Below are 10,730 nucleotides of genomic sequence, written 5' to 3' on the forward strand. Positions count from 1 at the left end.
GTCTTTACAAACAATTTGATGAAGATGTGGGTATTAAAGTCTTTCATATGGGTCTAAATGTGTCTACCTACTCTGGGCTGCAAGTTGGTTGCTGAGCCAGACAGCTTGGCTGCTGAAACAGTCAGGGTTTTTAAACACACAGTCTGAGTTTTTGAACTTTGGGCTAAAATAGTAGGCTCAAGGGGGGATATGTGGTAGGTGGTTCAGGAAGACTGTACCTTCCTAGTACCTCAACCAGTGGGGAAAGGAAGAGGGCAACATGTGGCCAGGAGTTTAGGATCAAAGGAGGCTGCACACTCTGAAACCTCAAGAGAGAAAACCCCATGGGCATGCGCCCCAGTGGAAGCTCTCCCTTTATTCAAATAAAGTTGCAGGACTCTTGTGTCTCCTTTTTGGACATAAACCTTTAGTTTTTGCGGATTTTCCTGACACTTCAGTCCCAGTTTCACTGCATACAGCTTTCAAAGCCATGAACTCAACAGCTTTAAATTTACTAATAAATTAGCTTTAATACTTTAAAGTTGTTGACCTGCTTAGCTGATTTCCCAGCTTTCCTCTGTGACTTTGTGAAAGCCAGCTTAACTGGCTTTAACATACCTTTAAACAGAAGATTATTGCATCTCATGATTAAATTAAACTTGGAGCCACTCAGTGACAAAATCAAACAGGAAATCTGAGAGAATGCCAAATATGTGTAAAGTTGGCATCCGCCATTATACTCATGGGTCAAAAAATAATGGTGGAATTACAAGTGTCTAAAAATTTTATGACATTTCAAATTATTTAAAACTGTTTGTGGCTCTATGGAGATACTGTATTTCCTGATGAACTTGGGGTGCTTTTATTCCAGTTGAAGCAGAACTGAACAATCGATTTGAAAACTTCAAGCAGGTTTAGAGTTTAAAAATGGAGCCCAGGAAGGAACCAGCACTTTTTGGGGACTGAAATGCTGAGTTTCAGATAGCAGTAGTACAGAAGAGAAAAAGCACTGGCAGACTGGACACTGCTCAGGCTGATTTTCATGTGTGTACCTGGAGCATGCAGCATCTGCTTGCCAGTGTTTGGTCCTGAGTGCCCAGCCTCAGCAAAATTAAGCACCAAAACTCTGCTGGCCTCTCTAGTGGAACAGTGTTTCACCTCTCTTTTGGAAAATCCTGCCCTCAAGTGACAAGAAAACATTCTTTAGGTGGGTAACAGCCACCAAAACCTGGGTGCATGTGAGGAACGTATTAACTTTTATTTATGCCTCAACAGAGACCGCCGCCATTTTAGAGTCTTTGAGCAGATAACACCCTCAGAAAATGGTGGTAAGCTCTAGTGGGATTTGCCTGGCAACATTCCTCAATATTGTCCAGCTTTTATGCTAAAAATCCATTTTTTGACGTGGGGTGGAAAATTACTACAGAGCTTTAATGCATGCTGTGTTCAGGAGGCAACTGAGACACATGAGGGGGGCAGAGGCCACCACCATTTTAGGGTCTCTACATGGACAAGGCCTTTAGAAAATGGCAGGAAGCTCTGGATGTGGGGAGACTTGGCCTGGCAGTCAGGGGAGAGAAAGCTCCCACCACTGGGCTGCAGGTGATGAAACTCCTGCTGCCTGGGAACAACTCTCCCTGACTAGACCCTAATCTCAAAGTGCTCGATGGAATTACAGGAGGAGCCTTAGGACATAAACGCAGGTAAGTGCGCCATAACCTGGGCCTGCTGGCTCCATTTCTAGCAGAGCAGGAGGCTCGTCTGGAAGTTTGGCTCATTCTGCCCCACTGTTCCGCTTGTCCTGCCTCAGCCATGTGGTCTTTCCTGCCTCTCTGTTCCCTTTTCAATCCACCTTTGGTGATACAATATTTCTTTATTTACACCAAGAAATCTGTTCAGAAGAATCCCTCCATGATTCCTTTACAGTGGAATGCGAAGATGGCAGGTACTCAGTGTGTGAATTCAGAGAAAATATTTTGAAATAAGGCAGCACATAACTACATTTTCCTATATAGGGTTGTTAGTATTTGAGATGACAGCAGAGAGCTCTCCCTGGGTGAAAGAGGGGGGAAAAAAGGAAAAAAAAAACAGAGGGGAGTGAAGGGGAGGGGGAAACCAGCTAAGTTGAGCTATGGAGCTATGTGTTCACATGCACCCAAAGTCTGACAAAGGGCTTGTGGTGCAAAGTCCCTTTAACTGTACTTTGCGCTGCAAGAAATTAAGAGTTTTCCAGCCTCAAGGTTGCATTAACACTAGAGGATGTAAAAGAGCCCAGCTGTTCCCTCCAAGAAGCAAGACCAGTAGGACTGAGGTAAGGTTCATCAGGGTGTTTCTAAAAGTTGGGACTTGAATTGTATGCTTGGAAAAGACGATGCACTGCACTGCATTTCTATTCATTCAGCATGAGGGTTCTTCATTAATTTAGGAGTCACTTATGGAAAGTGCCACAATTAGTGCCTGACACAATGCTGCCATAGAAGGGGAAGCTGCAGGTCTTTGTCTGCCAGGTATCATTGTCCTCTCTTGAATTCCAACCAGAGCATGACAATGATTCAGGAGAGATGATTCAGTCAATGGATACCTCTTAATTTTATTGTAAGATTAGGCTTTTATAACCATTCAGAGTGCTTTTATTGTAAGATTAAGCTTTTATAACCATTCAGAGTTGCTGGAGCAGATTATATATTTCATTTTCATTATTTTGCAGGATGAAAGTATAACAACAAATCAGCTTTCAGTCACGTAAGCCGACAGGTATCTCTCTGCCAAGAAGACTCTTACTTTATGAATTGAAGTTTGTGTCCTCCATAAGCACTATCCAAAGGTGAGAAGCTTTGAGGACATTTTTTTTTGTTGTTTTTTTTTTTGTTTTTTTCCTAGTGCTGTTTTCAAAGCATTTGCTGTTTCTTTATGACGTTTTTCTGCAAAGTTAGCCTGAAAATCAAATAGTTTTTGAAGCAGATGCAAGTCCAACAACCTGATTTGGATGTCCTACAGGGGTGGATGGGGCACTGCAATTTCATCCAATTCTTATATTTACTTATATATTTCTGCCATGTACACAGTCTGAAGTCTTAAAATTAGTGTCAGCCAAATGTCTTCCATTAATAGTAACACTGGGATTTCAGGGAAGACTCTTTCTTGTCTTCCTCACTCCCAGTGTGTAAGAGCATACAGTATAGATAAAGAAGGTGGTAGAGAATGTAATCTTACCCCCTAAAGAGTTGCAGCTGAGCGAATTATTAGAGATTGGGAGCAGGCCTGATGTTAACAGGCCACACCTGTAGCCAATAAGAAGAGTGTTATAAAAGAGTGGATTGGTTGGCTGAGGGGAACTGGAGTCAGTTGGCTGCTCTGAGGACAAGGAAGAGTCAGAGCCTAGAGGAGGAGCCTACAAGAAACATTGAGGAGGTATGAAACTCTAGCAATATGGAACCCTTGCAATGCAATGACAATAGAACTCTTGTAATATATGACAACACTAGTGACAGGGCCATAGGCAAGTGTAGTGCTCGTGTCAGCTAGGATACTGAAATTAGAAAATGAAAGGTGAGAAGCTGGCTGGGTCTCTGCATATACAGACAAAAGAATCTTATCTTTGCTCATTAAAGGAGCAATCTTTCTTAGGCTGTCATCTCAGGAGTGACTTGACTTCTCCAAATATGAAGCATGGATTTTTGGTTCTGTTCCTTAGGGGTTAGGGAGAGTTGTGTTACTCATGGAGTACAAAGAAAAATCTTTAACCAGGAAAGAGACTTAGTCTGTCTTGTTTCATCTGAGAAACATTAAGAATAGTAAGTTCAATTTTGCCCTTATTTGCTTATTGTCCTTGTCATATATGTGAATTCTTAATCCCTGTGACTGGAGAGCTGAGCATTAAAGCACCTTTCTCCCTCCTCAGTTTTAAAATGATGTTTTACCTGTCCAAGTGAGCCTTTCTGCCTTCGTTTAAATTTTCAAATTTCAGAGGAAGGAACCAGAGAGACAAGACTAAAATAGTTACTGTAGAAGGCAAGGAAAGCAAAACTTCCACAGCTGTAACTTTATAAACTGCAAAATGTAGGAAAGATAAAACTATCCATGTGTAGTATTTCTTCCTTTTTTATTTAACCAACATAACAGTCAGAAAGTTTTGGGGAAAGGCTAATTGTTTACATTATCCATTTGAGCAATGCTAAAAAAGGCAGAAGCCCTGTGAGGAGCAGCCTTGCCCTGCCTGTGGGTGTGGTGCTGCACTCCTCCTGGTTACTGATCTAATTAGATGCTGCAGGAATGTCTTCAAATTTTTTACCTTGAGTGAAAAAATATTAGAGATTTAAGAGATATTTTCAGCCTTTGAAAACCAAGAATAGTACTGACTTAATAGTTATGGTGGTTTGGGGTTTTTTTTTTCCCTGCAAAAGATGTTTTTATTAGTTCTTTTTTTAAGCAAAGAGAACAACAAATTTTCTGTCCATCCTTTTGGGGAGAAGGATTAGAGAATATTGGCAGATTGATGGAAGGCTGCAAGTCTTCCAGTGGAAGATTTCCACAGCAGTCTGTTTTGACAGAAAATAAAATTAAAAACTCTAAGTAATTCTATTTGCTGTCAGCTTTCAGTCTGACATAGGCTCTCTTTCTGAAACTTGATGGTCTATTTTTCCACTCTGGTCCAGTTATAGAAAATAAATATATGGAATTGATATCTCATATTTCTAAGCTAGATAGCAATCTTGACCTTGGAAAGAAAAGTGAAAAAAAATCTGTGTACCCTTTTCTGTTTAGTACACAAATCATCTGAAGTAAATGTTTATGGAATTTTATGTAGGGTTGAGTTTTGAAATAAAAAATTCCAACTGTAATGGATACTTCTTAGCATGATTTTCAAGGTTAGATTCCTGGATAACATAGAGCATAATATAGATTTAAATTCTTTTTTTAGAAGGATTTTGCATGTGCATGCACCTGCTGTGCTGCTTATTTGTGACCTGTGGGGGAAATCAACATACTAAAATGAGAAAAGGTTTTAAGGCAGTACTGTGAGAGTATTGAGTAGCCCTAATGGTTATAAGTATTTCAAGTGACCTGATGAGTAAACTCTACTGTCTGAGCAAAGCCTGATCTATCAATATGTGGCCTTTAAAAAAAAAAAGGAGCTGTAGGAGACCTTAAAGCAATTATCTCTCTGAGGACGCTTTAGGCTTGATTTGCTGATGTGGAAAATCAGAACTCAAAATCCTTCAAGAACACAGGAGAAAAACCACTTGGTTTTTTGCTGATTATTTTTAGAAAAATAACCACAATGTAGCAGTGAAAGATAAGAAAGATATGTAAAGTTTGGGTTTTTTTTTCAAGTGGGAGTCCAGTGTGAATGGGTGTCCACTGTCAAGACTTGTTGAAGGAGAATGCCAGACCCTACTGGGTTTCCCTGAGCTGAGTTTGTGATTGCCCCCCAGGCAACTGCAATCAAACTGATGGTAATTAATTCAGATATCTGAAGTTCACCCTGTTTGAACTGAAGTGAATGAGGGAGCTCTCACATGTCAGCAAGATTAAGGAGGCAGGGAAGTGGTGATGGACAGGGCTTTACTCAGCCACTTCAGCAGTGTGTCCTCAGTCTGCCTGGCTTGCCACACCCTTCCCTTTAGGGCCTGAGCATCTGTGGTGACTTTGCTTTCTGTCTGATCCTCAAACCTTGGATTTGCATCTACTTGGTCCCAGTTTTATGTAGACAACTTTTGAAGTTGTTTTGTGCAGCCTCTTTTAGATTAATAAATTTCACACCCAAGACTGTGAAATACTGGTAAATAAAATTGCAAGAGATCTCAGGAAAGATGCAGACAAAGGAGTGGTTAGGATCCTTTCTCAGGAAAAACTGCTTAAGTCTTTTATATCCACATCAGATGTTCCAAGAATTCCCAGAAGCATTTTGTGGTAGAACAAAAGCCTAAATAATCTTAATGCTTGCCAACCCCATGTCATTGCTGTAAAATTCAGGCCTTGCATCTCTCTCTGGACTCTTCAGATGAATCAGCATGACCTAACAATATTCCTACTAAGCTCAGAGCTCAGTTGTGAGCACCAGAGCTCTGTGTTGTTTAGCTGGCTCTCCAAAGCCAGCTGCTTTTTGCCAGGACGAATCATGTCCATTTTCGACCTCATAAGCCTGTCCAGCACAAAAATTTTGTAACTGTCTTGGCCACCTAACATCTTTCATTGGATGTGGAAAAGTGGGCTTTTTTTCTATCCCAGCCATGTGTGGGTGTGAGTGTGTGTGTAAGTGCAAGGGGGAGTACAAGCACCAAATCCTTCTCCCTGCTTGTCTAAACTACTTTGCTCGACTTGTTGTATATCATGAACCTACTGTATAATTTGCTAGAAACACCCCAAAATTATAGTCATGAAAGACTTAGGCTTCTAAGCATCCCTGCAGCAGGCACAGGTTTGATTGGGAAAGGTTTTTATTCACTTTGCAGAGTTCTCCAGTACCCTCCACTATGTGTCCTGGTCACAAATTCTTGCTATCCTCCTGCTCTGCCCTGCAGTACATGGCACACACACCGCTGTGCCCAGGAGGCATCAGTACACTGGGCTGGGGCACAGATCTCAGGTATTTTCAAATATTTTGAAATTCTTTTCTTAGCCAGAGTGAGCCTGAGGAGACCCAGAACCCTGCTGAAATGTTCTTCAGGCATTGCCAGTCTCCTTGAGAGCACCAGCAGTGCCAAATGTGGCCCTACCGCTCTGAGCAACACCCAGCCAGAAGCCTGGGGACCACCCAAATTTAGCCATAAGTCAGAAATGTGCAGGACCCCTGAGTTACAGTCAAAAACTGCCCAGCATGTAAAACCCTAACCTGTGTGTTCCTACACTTAAGTAGAAAATACTTTGAGAGGCAGCATGCTGCCAGTTTCTCATGGAAACTGCAGCTAGTCTGGCTCTGGGGCAGTCCCAATTGCTGTGTGCCTGGCACAGAAAAATGGCCCTTTGGCTGAGGCATGCATTTACACATCACACATTCTTTTTTGTCACACATCAACTAAACTAAGCTTGTCAGACAGCACAAAGCTTTTTTGCCTTCCCTCTTTGCATCTGCTACAAATACAAAGCATAGTACAATTTGCCTGGTATCACTGAATGTCCTTGTTTTCTCTCTTTTTCCGTCTCATGCTTATTCTTTACTAAGTCATTCCAGCAATATTTTTAGTTACTTCCAAAGAGATTCAAAAGTAGGTGTTTCAGTTTTTCTCAGTTCCTTGTTGTGGTTTGTTTTCTGGGAGTTTTAGCAGATTGCCTCGAGGTCAGACAAGATTCTTCAAAGTGGTGGCACTTTGAAATGTATATGTGGGATTTGGCTAATTTTTTTCCCCCTCCTTTCTTTTTTCTCATGCTTCTTGAACTAACTGTAAAGTGGTTTAAAAAAAATCACCTGTTTGAAATTTGCAGCATATATGGTAAGTCTCCAGCAGGTGTGAATGAGCATAGCTTTTTGTGCTCTCTGCCAGCCCAAGGCCAATCCCATCAGTGGTTCCTGGGCAGTGTAATTACTTTCTGGTGAGATTTTGATCAAGGATGTTTTGAAAATGAGCACCAACTTCTGTTGGTCCTTCTGCTTTGCAGCTGCTCTGGAGAAGGTGGGATAGACAGCAAGGAGAAATGAGCAAACCCTCAGGGCAGCAGAGCATGTTGGGCAGTGGCACAGGAGCATGCTGCACTGGCTAACTTGCTTGCTCGTGCAGGAACCCAGAACTCATTAAAGAATTATTTTGTGTATATTTTCAGTTTAAAGTTTGGAGAGCTTCTGTCTCATTTCTATACAAACAGATTTGACAGTGTTCCTGGGCATGTGTGCATCTGCAGCACAATCATTTACACAATGTGCACATTTTTAGGGAGAGGTGGATTCTATTTTGGATTAAATAAAACAGAAGAATGAACAAAAGTAAACTTAAAAAAGACCGTTGTGTCTTTGTTTCTTTACAAACGTTGCAAGTTTTGAGTATAAAAGTACTGGTGTTTACGAACAGTTGTAAGGAGTACAGAAGCCCAGGAAAGATACTTTTATAACTTTGGTTTGTTTGCTTGGATAGTCTGAAATGAACAGGGAACAAGAGACTGCTTTTAACAGAGGAAATGTGTGTGGGAGGATTATGTATATAGCAAAATGACAGCAGTTAGAAGGAAAGAAAAAAATCCTCAATGGCTATTCAGAGTATCATTTTGAAGTAAAAGACAAGTAATAAAAAAACCTTCGACTTTGATAAGGAGAAAAATTGAGTGAGTGGAGTCAGATGCAGGAGGTTTTTACTCTATAAAATGACTGTGGGAATTAGGACCAAAGTATGTTAATCCGCTGTTTTAGAACACAGGAATTTGAAAAATGAACAGAACAGTGCACAAAAATGACCTGCAATAATTGGTTGGTGCTGCTTAAAATTAATCTAATTTCTCTGACGTTAGCCTAGATTTAGCTTGGTTATGTAAGTGAAGGCATTTTAGTCAGCCTTTACATCTAATGGAATATTGGTTTGAAATGGGTTTTCACTTACTAAAATCTCCCTGCAGAATTCCCAGAGCCTCCTCACACTGATTTCTTGGCTGATGAGGCTGTCTTTTCTTGGCAAGTACCCTGACACACAGCGTGGTTATCCAAGTAGCTCGGCACTGATGAGGAGCAGCGGCCCGGTTCTACACCATGCCAGTGATGTGCCTGTTTGCCGCAAGAAAGCAGCTCACAGTTTTGAGCAAAGTCTGGCTTTAGGGGTGCACGTGGTCGCACACATGTCCTAAGTGCAGCAGGCACAGTGTAAGGATGCCTGGAAGCAGCAGAGAAGGTGCATGGATGGCGTGCTCGGGTTAAACTCGCAGCCACCGCATGGAGCTACTCTCTGCCGGCAGCACCACTCAGACAGTCAGGCTGAGTACACCGAACAAATCTCTACAAATGAAACACTCTCAGGACGTGCTCTACACGCAGCCTAATTTGACAGCCTGACCTCGCACGCACTGTCGCGGTAGCCTAGGGAGGGCAGAGCAGGATCAGAAGCAGCAAGGGGAAAGAGCGGAGCGGGGCTGAAGCGGCAGCGCAGCTGGAACACAACTCACTCCGGTGCGGTGCACGCCGTCCCTTCCTCGGTGCTCGGCAGTCCCTCGCAGCGCCGACCCCGAAAAGGCTGCGGCGCTCGGGCGCGGGCTGTTAAATATGCAAACCACCCCCTTCCCATGACCGCCTGCATGACTCTCCTCCTCCCCCGTCTCACACATACACGGTATCCTGATAACGAGCAAGTTTGCTGACATGGGGCTAGCAGAGCGTACTGGCTGGTGGAATTTCTTGGATTTCGTTCAAAGCAAATTTAAAGTGATAAAGTGCCATTTGATAATATATAATAGTAATAATAGTAAAGACAGGCTCTGAGGAGTTGAGTCAGATGATAGGTGTTTTTTCTAAATGTAAAATGTGTGGAACAACTCAAGTAATGTCTTTTGTAGATTATTTCTAACTTATGTGAAGCCCACACTATTTGATCTAATTATAAAGGAATGCCTCAAACAGCTGCAAATGGAGACACTCCAAAACACTCCATCACCAGCACCAAAAAAAAGCCAGAACAAGAACACTCCAAAATGCTCCACCACCAGCACCAAAAAAAGCCAGCTCCTAAACCTTTTACATAAAGAACCAAGTGTGATTTAAGTTGGTGGTTTTGGTGGGTGGGGTTTTTGTTATCAGTGAAGAAGGATTTGTGGTGCAAGCTGTGTCTATGAATAATGCTCATTTGTAGTTATGGCTGTCACGTTGCTGCTCCTCATGTGTAGTGAACGTTGTGTTTTCTGTTTTTCTTTCTCCTTTTCATTGTACTTCGGCCTTAGCAAAGTCCATTCGTTGTTGCTCTGCTTTGCTCTCCTCTGAGCAGGGGACCAGAATGCAGCAGAATTAGAGCAAAGTTTTCTGACAGTACCGTGCAAAGTGTACCACACAAATCTGCTCTGAGGCTTTCTTTGTGTCAATAAAAAATTGTGTGTGTGTTCCCTGCAGGTGCAGGGAGTGGTGCTAACCAAAGTACTCTCTCCTGGAATGAGGTGATAGATCACACTCTTAATCATTTGCTGCATTTTCATGTAATACATGTTTTTCCCTGATGTAAACAGCTGAGTTTTCACAAACCAACAGCCTTTACAGCTAAGAAAAAGTTTACAAAAAGAACCCCAAAGTGTCTTCTTATTGGGACTGATGTATGCTGAGTGATAAGCCAAATTGCTGAGGCTTACCTTGGTGGTGGCACTTCCATGCTTTCAGATTTGCCTTGGCTGCAGGTTTATGCTTTAATATTCCTTTTCTTCAGAATGTCTCCTTGGAGGCAGTAGTTCTGAGTGGATACCAAAAAGTTAAGTTTCAAGTGTTCTGATACCATATTTCATCAGTTTTTAATTGTTGACTTTTGATAAAGCAGGCTATATGGGGTAAAACAGTTCCTTCAGTTGCAGAGAAGCAGTCTGAGACTTTTTCCTCATTTAATTTGCAGAAAACTGAAAGAATTTTTAGGGTTCTAAAGCAAATGGAATTTGAAACAAACTTATTTTATAAACATTCACGAATTTTGAGCAACTAGGAACTTTTATTTATTTTAATTTGGAGGAGAGAGTGAAACACAGCAGCATGTTATGGGATCTGGTTCTCAGCCTTCTCAAAGGGAAGCAGAAGGTGTTCTTCTCTAGGAATTGTTTTCAACAGACAGCAGATTGGCAAAGTTACCAGTAAAAACATGGTA

At 41.8% G+C, this 10,730-nt stretch overlaps 1 protein-coding gene across 1 annotated transcript in view; it reads right to left on the minus strand.

Annotated features, from left to right (window-relative positions):
* Positions 1-9,140, minus strand: part of HPGDS (hematopoietic prostaglandin D synthase) — a 29,600-nt gene extending 20,460 nt beyond the window's left edge. The window contains exon 1 of the mRNA XM_059470347.1: positions 9,064-9,140. The gene's annotated coding sequence lies outside the window, so the exon portion shown is untranslated. The remainder of the gene's footprint in view (positions 1-9,063) is intronic.
* Between the last annotated feature and the right edge of the window lie 1,590 nt (positions 9,141-10,730).

This window comes from Ammospiza nelsoni, chromosome 4 (genome assembly GCF_027579445.1).
Source record: "Ammospiza nelsoni isolate bAmmNel1 chromosome 4, bAmmNel1.pri, whole genome shotgun sequence".
Classification (NCBI taxonomy): domain Eukaryota; kingdom Metazoa; phylum Chordata; class Aves; order Passeriformes; family Passerellidae; genus Ammospiza; species Ammospiza nelsoni.